This window comes from Spermophilus citellus, assembly GCF_964194105.1.
Source record: "Spermophilus citellus genome assembly, chromosome: 10".
Classification (NCBI taxonomy): domain Eukaryota; kingdom Metazoa; phylum Chordata; class Mammalia; order Rodentia; family Sciuridae; genus Spermophilus; species Spermophilus citellus.
Genome location: NC_138197.1, coordinates 103,492,068 through 103,498,194, shown reverse-complemented (window position 1 = coordinate 103,498,194; position 6,127 = coordinate 103,492,068). Strand labels below are relative to the sequence as shown.

Genomic DNA, 6,127 nt, shown 5'->3' with positions numbered 1-6,127 from the left:
TTGTTGTTATTAGAGACTGATATATTTCACTTAGCTTAATGCACTTAGGTCTTACCCAAATTTTTTGGAGTACTCTATTTCCTTTCATCTCTGGGTACTATTACACTTTGACTATGTGTCAATTTGTCTATTTTCTGGTGAGGGATATTTGGATTGCTTCTTGGCAATTACAAATAAAATGATTCAAAACACTTGCTTTTAAAGACTTTGAGTGAATATAGATTGGCTTTTCACTTGGGTAAATACCTGTGATCTAGATTACTGAGTCATATGGTAATTTTTTGGTAATTATAAAAAAAATACCAAGTTGTTTCATTAAAGTGGCTGTGGTATTTTATATTCATGCCCACAATATATGAAAATGTTATACTTTATTCAGTATATTTATATAATATATATATATTATATATATATATTCAGTATATTTAGTATTGTCAATATTATTTTTTAAAAATCTTAATTAATTTATTTATTTTAATTGTAGTTGGACACAATACCTTTATTTATTTTTATGTGGTGCTGAGGATCTAACTCAGGGCCTTGCACATGCTAGGTGAGCACTCTACCTCTGAGCCACAACCCCAAACCATAGTACTGTCAATATTCTTAACCTTAACTATTCTAATACTTATACAGTGTATTTCATGTTTTGTGTTTCTTCTATTTGATCTTTTTGGGTTTTGTTTTGTGAGCCTTGGAATCGAACTGGGCAAGCCCTTTACCACTGAGTTACACCTCCAACCCTTTCATAGTTTAAATTTGTATTTACCTAATGACTTATAATGTCAAGCATCTTCTCATATGCTCTTGTCTCATTCATATATCTCATTTAGTAAATTTGTATTCAAATCTTTTGTGCATTTTATTACTGAGTTATTTTAGATTTAATGTGTTCTGAGTGTTCTTTTTTATGTTGGAAAAAAAAAGTATATTTAGAATTAGACAGCTGGACTCTGTTTAGATGATCCCAATTTTGTTGGCAACATCCAAAACATCATAATCAGGAGCTAGTCGAACATATATGCCTTTTTCTCTCCATCAGGCCTGATCAGGGTGTTAACCTTGGCCATATCAATGCCATAGAGCTTCTTTACAGCTTGTTTGATCTGGTGTTTGTTGGCCTTGCCATCCACAATAAACACAAGTGTGTTGTTGTCTTCAATCTTCTTCATGGCTGACTCGGTGGTCAGAGGGAATTTGATGATGGCATAGTGGTCAAGTTTGTTTCTTCTGAGGGCGCTCTTCTGAGGATATTTGGGCTGCCTCCAGAGCCGCAATGTCTTGAGTCACCGGAAGGTAAGTGATGTGTGGATCATCTTCTTTTTATGACTGTTGACATTCTTCAACACTGCCTTCTTTGCCTTCAAAGCTTTTGCTTTGGCTTCAGCTTAGGGAGGGGCAGGAGCTCCCTTCTTAGCTTTCGGCGCCATCTTGGTGAGAAGGTCTGAGTGTTCTTAATATTTTTTAATACAAATACTTTAGCAGATACGATTTGAAATATTTTTTCTAGATAATGGCTTATATTTTTCTCCTCTTAAGTGGTGTCTAAGAATAGAAATTCTTAACTTTGATGAAGATTCATGATATTTTATTTTTATGTATCCTGCTTCTAATTGTTTTATCTTTGAAATATTTGCCTAACCCAGGGTCACAAATATTTTTACTGTTTTCCTCTTGAAGTAGTGTAATATTAGGTTTAAATTTAAGCCTATCATCTGTACCATCTAGTTTGATTTATTTTTCTTTTATGTGCAAAGTATTGATCATTTTTTGTACTTGGATCTCTAATTTAACATTTATTCATGATAGAAGCCCTTGGGAAAAACCTAAAAATAGAAAAAAAATCCCTAAGCTTGAAAAATAACATCTGCACAAATACATGCAGCCAACATCTTAGCTGAGGGTGAAAGACTGAAAACCTTCCCCTGAGAGCAGGAATAGAGCAGACTGTCTGCTTTTGCTACCTCTACTGCTCTCATCAATACAGTAAAATAAGAAAAAATTAGTAAATAGTGAGTGGGAAGAAATGAAAACATCTCTGATTGCCTATATAGAAAATCTCAGCGGATCTAAAAACTGGTTTAGGATAAATAGTCATTGTGAGTTTTAACAAAGACTTGGCACAACATGGATTTCCTTTGATTTGTGGGTTTTAGATCTGAACCCTGGATCAAGTCCAGAAACTTGGCAAGGGTTTGTGTAATGACCTTTTTACTAGAATGGTTTACCCTCTGCCTTAGAGCTTTCATCCTTGATATATTTTTAACCATTTTGATTTCTTATTGAATTTATTGCATCTAAGTATGCGATGCTGTATTATTTGTCTATAAAGTCTCTGTGGGTCAGGCCCCTTTATTCCACTGGTTAAACTGCATCCACTCTTCTTCTGAGAAGTTTCCAACCAGATTTCTATAATTTTATTTTACTTTAAAAAATATTCACCCATTTATAAAATTTCTATTATTTTGTTCTCTTAACATCTTCATTGCTGTCTGGGAGCCTAGTCCTACCATCAGCATTGACCTCAGAAGGAGAGGCTCCTAATGATATCAGGGATCTCTTGCCTGCTCTTTCCTTAATGCTGAGATGAAGGAATCTTCTCCAAGTTCTTCCACACAACAAAGGTGACTCCTGTATTTTTTTTTTTTTAAAGAGAGAGTGGGAGAGGAGAGGGAGAGGGAGAGAGAGAGAGAGAGAGAGAGAGAGAGAGAGAGAGAGAGAGAGAGAGAATTTTTAATATTTATTTTTTAGTTCTCGGCAGACACAACATCTTTGTTGGTATGTGGTGCTGAGGATCGAACCCGGGCTGCACGCATGCCAGGCCAGCGCGCTACCGCTTGAGCCACATCCCCAGCCCGACTCCTGTATTTTTCTGGCCTGCTATCATCTTCACTTCTATAAACTTTTTCATTCTTCAACTACCTTACTTTGTAGTTCTGGTAAGTACTCTTCATTTAAAGTGGGCCATTGACTTCACTTTTTCTAAGAGCTGTGTGAGATTGCCAAGGCCAATACCTTCCATTCACATCTCAACCTACTTTGTTACAAGTTGACATTTTAGCAGTTTCACCAATAAAGTGTGCTGGGAGCTGTCCACATACCAGCTCCGATCAGTGATAGGGTTCTCGTATCTCCAAAATGCCATTGTTGAGCCTGCTTTTTAAGAGTATTTCTGGTACAAATTGCCTCACGTTTGGTTCCTAGGAATCAAATTCTGACATGAATACTTGTGTGGAAGAGTTTTTTTTGTTTGTTTGTTTTGTGTTTTTTTTAATAAACATTTGGAATTTTATTTAAAAAAAAAATCACAACCATGAACATTATTACAATTAGAGGCCCTCTTGGTTCTCCACATTGATACTGAGCATGCTCACAGGGGTTCCCATTGTTAAATCTTAGTTAAACATCCATTTTTAAAAGAAGGAAAAAAAAATTCAGCACACTACAATTTAACTTGTTTTAATGTTTCTTCACAAATGGTGAAAAATACTAAAGTACAGACAAGGAATAATCATAATGTTGTGCCCAACATTATAAATATGGAATTATAAATTTAAAACATTTTCTGGTTTAAAAAATAAATCTGGTAGTCAATGCAGCTCTGTGGGGTCTGTGTCTAGTAGGCAGATGTCTGCGTTCCTGAGGGTGCTCGCCTTTATCCATTCTTCCAGGTCCTCCGCGTCCACCTCTTCTTCCTCCCATCTGCTCCATCAAAAGTCCAGGGGACCTCCTGGACCACCTCGTTTTCCTCCACCAAAGCCACCTCTGTCCATGCCACGGCCACCACGGAAGCCACCCCTGTCTCCACCACGGCCACCTCTGAACATTCCTCCAGGACTGCCGGGGTCCATGAGGCCACCTCTTCCTCCCGCATGCCACCAGGGCCACCTCTTCCACGGTCACCACTCAGGGGTGGGAAGGGTGGTGGGAGAAAGCCCTCAGGCTTCGGGGCCTTACCTGGTTGCATTCTGTTCTCCAGGCGAAGTTCTGGTTTCCACAACCTGGATTGGGACATTGCCAGTCCCCAGCTCGGTGCTGGACGTTTCCTCCTTCAGAGGGATTCCCTCGGGAACCCCGTGGCTCTCTTGGGGGAAAACCTCCTCTGTCTCCTCCACGGCCTCCCATGTGACCCATGGGTCCCCCAGGACCTCCTGAGCCACCTGGACCTCCACGGAGTGGTGGTGGCATCCCTCTGCCCTCACAGGTTGGCCTGCCACCCCGCATGCTGTTCATTGGAGGCTTCTTTCCAGCAAGAGTGACTTTTAGTTTGCTTCCTTGAAAATCTTTTCCTTCAAACCACTCCACAGCAGCCTTGGCAGTTGGCGGGTCTTCATAGGACACTGTGGCATCGCCTTTGGGCTTTCCTGTTTCCTTGTCCAGGTAGATGTGGATCATGGGTTGCCCAGTTCTCTTATTCATCTTAACAACCCCACACTGCTTAAAGAAATCTGCCAGATCATCAAGAGTCACATTGTCATTTAATCCTTGCACATAAACTGCACTGTTGTCAGAGTCTTCATCGGGATCTACTGGAGGGCCTAGATCAAGGTCTGGTCTTTCATCCATGGGTCCACCAGGCTTAATGAAGCCACCTCGCTCTCCAGCGCCGCCCATTCCACCGTGTCCTCCTTCCTACCCACCTCTGCTCATGCCTCCACGATCAAATCCCCCTCTTCTCCTGCCCCAGTATCAGGGCCACTCATGGAGGAAAATCTCCTCTGTCTCAGGGGATTCTCTCCTGGTCCGGAAAATCCTCCAGACTCCTGCCCATAAACACCCATGCAACTGGGGTGGTCCTGTCGGAATGAACTCTGCTGACCATAGCTGCTGCTCTGTTGGCAATATTGACTTGGAGCCTGGCTGTAGGATCCAGTCTGGGGGGTGGGTAACTAGTGGGAGGCTGCTGCCCATAGCTGCTTTGTTGGCCATAGCTATTCTGCTGTCCATAGCTGCTCGGTTGCCCATAGGTGTTCTGTTGAGAGTAACTGCTCTTATCATAACTAGTCAGGTAGAGGAATAGCTGGTAGGAGGATAGAATGGAGGCATGGTAACTGGCTGCATGGGGGTACTCCTAGGAACCTGGGGATAACTGTAGTTACTCTGTCCATATCCTAGGCTGGGCTGATTATAACCCCCTGTGCTAGACTGAGGTTGACTAGTCTCAGCGGGCTTGTTACCATTCTGCGGTCTTGCAGGTGCAGTGGCTGCTGGCTGTTGCCCATAGCCAGGGTAAGCAGGCTGAGTCCCATATGCAGACTGGGATGCATAGGGGGCCTGGGTGGTGGTGACAGTTGTGGTGGTGGTGTCACAAGCACCAGTGCTGTACCCCTGGACAGGCTGGCTGTATGCTTGAGGGGCAGTTGGGGTAGTATAACCAGTGGGAGGCTGTCTATAAGAAGTTGCATATGTGTTCTGCCCATAGGTGGCAGTGGTCTGAGCCTGGGTATAGCTGACATCAGTAGGCTGTCCATAAGTTCCATAGCTTTGTTGCCCATATTCCTCGGTGGTCTGTGCATATCCTTGAGTTGGCTGGGCAGTGTAAGCACTATAGCCCTGCTGGGCTGCAGCTTGGCTGTAGGTACTGTAATCCGTGGACACCATTTTCTCTCCTTCCTCCTGGTTCTCTCAATGTCCGTCTTGGAAGAGTTGCTTTTTTTTCTTTTTCTAGAGAAGTTTTCTCATTTAGATATTATAAAAGAATGAGGGAAGCAGGATTGGGCAGAAGGAGCTAAACCATGATGAAGTTGCCTCAGAGGAATCGGTTGATCCCATGAAGAGTTCTGAAGCTGCAGTGACCCTTCAGAGTTGTCCTGAATTGAGGACAGGGTGTCATGCCTTTGCATTCCAGCCTAATTAATGTATATTTGGTAATGAAGGTATCAAATATACATTATCTCCAGGGAAGGAGCATCCAATTGGGTAAGGAACTTCCATTAACTGAGAGTAGTTCCCAAAGAAGATCTCACATGGGGGCCATGAAACAGAACATTCTTGACCACTAGGGAGATCAATAATTTTGATCTAAATGATGATGTAGACAGCTCATCACAGTATCCATCTGTTATATAGTTTAAATTTAAAATAATGTAATCAATTATCTCAGAATCCCTAAAGCCTACAAATAAAT

At 41.9% G+C, this 6,127-nt stretch overlaps 2 pseudogenes across 2 annotated transcripts; both read right to left on the bottom strand.

Annotated features, from left to right (window-relative positions):
* Window positions 1-957: 957 nt before the first annotated feature.
* Window positions 958-1,442, bottom strand: LOC308658777 (large ribosomal subunit protein uL23-like; annotated as a pseudogene). Its single transcript has one exon. The product of its transcript is annotated as a large ribosomal subunit protein uL23-like (transcript).
* Window positions 1,443-3,891: 2,449 nt separating this feature from the next.
* LOC308658738 (RNA-binding protein EWS-like) lies at window positions 3,892-5,632 on the bottom strand (annotated as a pseudogene). Its single transcript has one exon. The product of its transcript is annotated as an RNA-binding protein EWS-like (transcript).
* Between the last annotated feature and the right edge of the window lie 495 nt (window positions 5,633-6,127).